This window comes from Petromyzon marinus, chromosome 63 (genome assembly GCF_048934315.1).
Source record: "Petromyzon marinus isolate PM22_M1 ecotype Great Lakes invasive population chromosome 63, UKy_Petmar_22M1.pri1.0, whole genome shotgun sequence".
Taxonomy (NCBI): domain Eukaryota; kingdom Metazoa; phylum Chordata; class Hyperoartia; order Petromyzontiformes; family Petromyzontidae; genus Petromyzon; species Petromyzon marinus.
In genome coordinates, this window is record NC_133729.1 from 4298534 (window position 1) to 4305839 (window position 7306).

Below are 7306 nucleotides of genomic sequence, written 5' to 3' on the forward strand. Positions count from 1 at the left end.
GAGACGGATGCTGACGGTGGGTTACATGATACGCGATGCCGATTCTCATTACAACACAACTGATGCTGATCATCAGCAGCATCATCATCACGATGCTGATCATCATCAGCAGCATCATCACGATGGTGATGCTGATGAGGACGATGCTAGAATAAATAACAACGCTGGCCATTTCGAGAATAGCCGTAGCAGGAACAATACCGGTGGCGTTGTACGATGATGATGGAGCTGCTGCTGCTGCAGCTAAAGATTACAAATCCGCAATGCTATTAATAAAGATCCTGCTGCTGCTGTAGCAGCTGCTGCTGCTGTAAGTGTTGGTGCTGCTGCTGATGTAAGTGTTGGTGCTGCTGATGATGTAAGTGTTGGTGATGATGCTGCTGATGTAAGTGTTGGTGGTGATGCTGTTGCTGATGTAAGTGTTGGTGGTGATGCTGCTGCTGTAAGTGTTGGTGCTCCTGCTGCTGATGTAAGTGTTGGTGATGATGCTGCTGATATAAGTGTTGGTGCTGCTGCTGATGTAAGTGTTGGTGCTGCTGCTGTAAGTGTTGGTGGTGATGCTGCTGCTGATGTAAGTGTTGGGGGTGATGCTGCTGCTGATGTAAGTGTTGGTGGTGATGCTGCTGGTGATGTAAGTGTTGGTGATGCTGCTGCTGATGTAAGTGTTGGTGGTGATGCTGCTGCTGCAAGTGTTGGTGGTGATGCTGCTGATGTAAGTGTTGGTGATGATGCTGCTGATATAAGTGTTGGTGCTGCTGCTGTAAGTGTTAGTGGTGATGCTGCTGCTGATGTAAGTGTTGGTAGTGATGCTGCTGCTGATGTAAGTGTTGGTGGTGATGCTGCTGATGTAAGTGTTGGTGGTGATGCTGCTGCTGCAGCAGCTGCTGCTGCTGTAAGTGTTGGTGCTGCTGCTGATGTAAATGTTGGTGCTGCTGCTGATGTAAGTGTTGGTGCTGCTGATGATGTAAGTGTTGGTGCTGCTGCTGCTGATGTAAATGTTGGTGCTGCTGCTGATGTAAGTGTTGGTGCTGCTGATGATGTAAGTGTTGGTGCTGCTGCTGCTGATGTTAATGTTGGTGCTGCTGCTGCAAGTGTTGGTGGTGATGCTGCTGATGTAAGTGTTGGTGGTTATGCTGCTGATCTAAGTGTTGGTGCTGCTGCTGCTGATGTAAGTGTTGGTGGTGATGATGCTGCTGCTGATGTAAGTGTTGGTGCTGCTGCTGCAAGTGTTGGTGGTGATGCTGCTGATGTAAGTGTTGGTGGTGGTGATGCTGCTGCTGCTGATGTAAGTGTTGGTGGTGATGCTGCTGCAAGTGTTGGTGGTGATGCTGCTGCTGATGTGTTGGTGGTGATGCTGCTGATGTAAGTGTTGGTGGTGGTGATGCTGCTGCTGCTGATGTAAGTGTTGGTGGTGATGCTGCTGCAAGTGTTGGTGGTGATGCTGCTGCAAGTGTTGGTGGTGATGCTGCTGATGTAAGTGTTGGTGGTGGTGATGCTGCTGCTGCTGATGTAAGTGTTGGTGGTGATGCTGCTGCAAGTGTTGGTGGTGATGCTGCTGCTGATGTGTTGGTGGTGATGCTGCTGATGATGTGTTGGTGGTGATGCTGCTGCTGATGTGTTGGTGGTGATGCTGCTGATGATGTGTTGGTGGTGATGCTGCTGCTGATGATGTCCAAGATCACAAGCGAAACGACAGGGCGCGAGAGGCGATCCCGCAGCGCCGTGTGGATGGTGGTGGTGGTGATGCTGTGTGCGTGTCTCTCTGAGCGAGTGAGCGAGCGAGACACACACAGAGACAGAGAGAGACAGAGAGACACACATAGAGACAGAGAGACACACATAGAGACAGAGAGAGACAGAGAGACACACATAGAGACAGAGAGAGAGACACACACACAGAGAAAGGGAGGTGGGGGGGATATTTACCCGCAGCTCGCCTTGTGCAGTCTGGCCTCCCCCCTCCCTGAGAGATAGAGAGAGACACAGAGAGACACAGAGACACACAGAGACACAGAGAGAGACACAGAGAGACAGAGAGAGACACAGAGAGACAGAGAGAGAGAGAGATGTTTACCCGCAGCTTGTATCGTGATGTTGGCCTCCCCTCCCTGCTGCAGCAAAACCACGGGGCCCCTCCCGCTGCACCACACGCCGCTGACGTCACACCCCCCCCCCCGCGAACCCCCAACCCGCTCTCCGTATTCTTCCCTCGAGCCGTGCCCTCCCCCCATCGGCCCCTCCCCCTCATTCCCCCATCGGCCCCTCCCCCCCATCCCCCCGACCGGCCCCCACCAGCTACCCCCCCCCATCCTCACCACCAGCCCCTCCCCCCCACCAGCCCCTCCCCCCCATCAGCCCCCCCTATCACCCCCACCAGCCCCACCCCCACCAGCCCACCCCCACCAGCCCCCCCCACCCCCTACACCAGCCCCTACCCCCCATCAGGCCCCCCCAATCCCCCCCCCCCACCAGCCCCCCCCCCATCTCAATCTCTCATGGAAGATTTTCAGAAGCCGGACCAAAAATGTCCCCACGTCAAACTAGCACGACGTTTGGATGCGAGACGCGGCCGTTTGGTTTTCCTTTCGTTGTTTGTCTGTGGTTGTGGTTGTTGTGGTTGTTGTGGTTGTTGTTGTTTTTCTCCGGAACACGGTCCCGGACAGACAGCCCCCTGGGTGATACTGAAGCAATTTGCCCCCCTCTCTCGCTGAGCGAAGCTCGCTGATCAAGGGACCTCCCTTGGTCAGCATCTAAATCTAAGAATGGGGTTTTATCCTTACAAATTCTGGCTGTCGCCTGATGAAGCTAGTCGTAATTACTGGCGAAACGTCGTACTCAGATTGTACATGCTGTGGCTTGGCTCTCCAACACACCGGTGTTGCTGTACTAGTATACTAAACTATACACTACACTACTATACGCTACACTATACCACTACTATACACTTCACTATACACGACACTATACACAACACTATACACTACTATACACTACACTAGTATATACCTCACTATACACTACACTATACACTACACACTACAGGACTATACACTTCACTATACACTACGCTATACACTACACTACTATACACTTCACTATACACTATACACTACTATACGCTACACTATACACTACACTATTATACACTTCACTATACACTAAAATATACACTACACGACTATACACTTCACTATACACTACACTATACACTACTATACATTACACTATACAATACACTACTATACACTACACTATACACTACTATACACACACTACACTATACACTACACTACTATAGACTACACTATACACTACTATACGCTACACTATACACTACTATACACTACACTATACACTACACTACACACTACTATACACTACACTATACACTACTATACACTACACTACTATACACTACACTATACACTACTATACACTACACTATACACTACATTATACACTACTATACACTACACTATACACTACTATACACTACACTATACACTACTATACACTACACTATACACTACTATACACTACACTATACACTACTATACACTACACACTACTATACACTACACTATACACTACTATACACTACATTATACACTACTATACACTACACTATACACTACTATACACTACACTATACACTACTATACACTACACTATACACTACACCAGGGGTCACCAAACTTGTTTCACAGTGGGCCGGATAACTGATAGAATGACGACCGCGGGTCGCATAATCATTCTGTTCAATACTTGAGGGCGGGAAAGATGCGTGTTTGTGTGTGTTGCCATGGAAACCAAGGCAACGTGTTGCCATGACGTTGCCATGGAAACCATGGTAACGTGTTACCATGACGTCGCCATGGAAACCATGGTAACGTCAGAGCGTAGGCGGAGCTACCACGAGACGGGGAAGGACTTGGGATGGCGCGAAATAAGCAAACATTACAATAAACAAGAAAATCTAGAGACAATAATTTAAAATAGTAAATTTAAGGTACATAGCAGTCAGGAGGTCTCCGCACGCGTGAAGATCTCCTAGTATTCTAAACAATATTTAAATTGTATCACAACGTCTCGTGTTCCATACGTTTTATCAACCAAATTCAAGTGCCGTCGGCGGGCCTGATGGACTGACGTCGCGGGTTGTAGTTTGGTGACCCCTGCACTACACTATACACTACACTATTATACACTATACTATACACTATACTATACACTTCACTATACTATAATACACTACTATACACTACTATACACTACATTATACACTACACTATACACTACTATACACTACACTATTATACACTATACTATACACTATACTATACACTTCACTATACTATAATACACTACTATACACTACTATACACTACATTATACACTACACTATACACTACTATACACTACACTACTATACACTACACTATACACTACACTATACACTACACTACACACTACACTATTATACACTTCACTATACACTAGTGCTGTACTAGTGACGAATTGGTCACGTTCTGTTTACGTGACACAACCCTTACTAGTTGGCTGTGTCGGGTGGTGGCGGGTTGAACGACACATCTATATATTTACACGATCTAACCCCAAAAAGCCTCTTATAATGGAAGACAATGCCACTATCAGGACATTGAGAGCTGGGAGTGAGTAGCTCCATCAAGGGAACTCCCTTGCCAATATCAAACTATTATAATAAGTTTTACCCCTTTCTGGCAATAAAACCAGTTGTGTGAAAATGTTAAAACACCAAGCTGAAACCTTTTGGCAAGGGATCATATCTGCATTAACCACACACAGTGCTTGTGGTGAACGTGCTTGTGGCAATATATGTATTGTAATCGATTATTGTATTTGAATAGATCACCACCTAAATGCACATAATAGATTACATCGATGTATACATAATCGATTATCTTCTACATGTACATAATCGATTATCTCCTGTATATATGCATAATCGATTATCTCCTGTATATACATAATCGCTGCTTTCATGTATATACATAATCGATTATATACATATACTCAATTACCTGTATATATAAAATCAATTATGTATATACATGATCGATGATCGCCTGCACATGCATTCAAATAAATGCAGCCTAGGGGACCCTCCCCCCTAACGACAGCTGTCCCTGTGCAGCACAAAGACGAGAAAGTTGGCCACCGTATAGGACGCTCGCAGAGATCGTTAAAACACTCCGGCATCCTCTGCCGGGGGCTCTTTAACGTCCTCATTACGCCACAGGGCACGCGTGGGTAGGCGCGCTTTGGTAATCTCACCCAAGGCCGTAGCCATGGAGTCAACATTGGGGGGGGGACCGAATCTTCCAGGGAGTCTGGGGGTCTCCACCCCCCCCCCCCCAGAAAAAAAAATATCTAAATTTGAAAACGAATTTCCTGCCTAAAATATTAAAAAAGTCACGAACACATGGAATGGATCTTATTTGGTTCTTTCGGTAAAGTCACGTAGAATGAGAATAAAATAATAAATGAATAAAATAAAACAACACAATAAAATTCTCACGACGTTTCGGCCACAACACAAGTGGCCTTCATCAGGTGAAGGGACGAGACTGTCTGGAGGACAGCGCTCCAGCGACTGTCTGGAGGACAGTCTCGTCCCTTCACCTGATGAAGGCCACTTGTGTTGTGGCCGAAACGTCGTGAGAATTTTATTGCGTTATTTTATAAATTTATTATTTTATTCGCATTCTACGTGACTTTACCGAAAGAACCAAAGAAGATGAATCCTTGCAGTCACGAAAGCTTTAAATCGAAACATGGATGGAGTTTTTATTTATTTTTAACAATGTCTAATAGTGTATATTGTATTTACATTGCTCTGTTTTTACTTTATTTACCGTTTCTTGTTTCATTGTATGTTAATGGCAGAGATTAGGGATTAATAAAGTAACAACCATAACCACAGTCATATAAACATAAATCTATTTTATAGCAATATATTGGGGGGGGGGGACATTGTGAGCATATTTGAATATTGGGGATGTCTCCCCCCCCCCAATATTTATTATTATTACGGCCTTGATCTCACTGGGTGGAGGTGTGTCTATGTGCTGCGCTGTTGTCACATTGTGTGTGGTGGGGAGCGGTGGTGCAGCGGTTAGCGCCACGCTGCGCTACGAACCCGGCGACCCGGGTTCGGATTTCCCGCACACGGACAACACCACCCAGTGACGATTATCTGAACCGTTCCCGAGGCCTCCCCTAGGTCGACTCGGCCTCAAATGAGTAGCTGGTGCGGTGTGTAAACATCGTCACTGGGGGAGACAAAGGCGGCCGGAGGGTTGTGGTGTTGGTCACCCACCCCCTCGGGTGTCGTTCCGGCCTTCATAGGTGCTGCTAACAGCACTTGCCCCAACAGTCTGTGCAGGCTATACGGGGGAATTTTTGTTTTGTATGTTGAACTTTTTTCGCACCGTACGGGGGCCAACCGTGCTAATCTGTGGGTATGGGTGTCTGGATATCTCTGTGTATGTATGTTTGTTGAACTTCTTTCGCACCGTACACAGCCAACCGCGCAATTCGGACCCTTTAACGGAAAACATTGAGGCCATGCGCTTTAGGGCATAAATGACGTCACGCGATTTTGGAGGATTTTTAACCCCCCCCCCTTCTTCGTCACACGGCGTTACAAAAAGTCAAACCCCCCCCCGCCTCAAAAATGACGTCACAAAGCCCTGCCCCCCCCCCCCAAAGTGCGTATTTAATGTGCCTCTGCACTCTGATGTTGTAGGAGGAAACATTTATTTAAAAATTTCGATTTAAAGCTTTCGTGACTGCAATGATTCATCTTCTTTGGTTCTTTCGGTAAAGTCACATAGAATGAGTGTAGTAGTAGCTTCTACACATGTAGTAGCTACTACTACACATGTAGTAGGAGCTACGGGCCCCGCACTTTCAAGGTCCCCCGCGCTAAACGCTTTCAAGCTATCAACTCCGGTTCAGTTATTCTGCACTTGCTCTATTACTATAGTACTATACCGCCTTCAACTTTTACTAACGACTGGGTGTTTAAGTTGAGCGATTTGTCGTATTATCTGGCTGTATAACAAATGAAAAATACAATTACTTTACTATGCAAGTTAGAAAAAAAGAATATTTACGTGTTTTTTTTTACTGCTGATGATGCTACTACTGTTGATGATATTGCTGCTGTTAGTACTGCTGATGCTGCTAGTACTGCTGATGATGCTACTGCTGATATTACTGCTGCTAGTACTGCTGATGGTGCTGCTAGTACTGCTGATGA

The 7306-nt window shown here is 46.1% G+C and overlaps 1 protein-coding gene across 2 annotated transcripts in view; it reads right to left on the reverse strand.

Annotated features, from left to right (window-relative positions):
* LOC116956063 (intermediate filament family orphan 2-like) overlaps positions 1-2172 on the reverse strand; it is a 41737-nt gene extending 39565 nt beyond the window's left edge. The window contains exon 1 of one of the 2 annotated variants that reach the window (XM_032977494.2): positions 2075-2172. The gene's annotated coding sequence lies outside the window, so the exon portion shown is untranslated. Of the gene's footprint in view, positions 1-1926; positions 2055-2074 lie in introns of those variants that run through there. The other variant, XM_032977495.2, reaches the window with a different exon arrangement.
* Positions 2173-7306: the final 5134 nt, after the last annotated feature.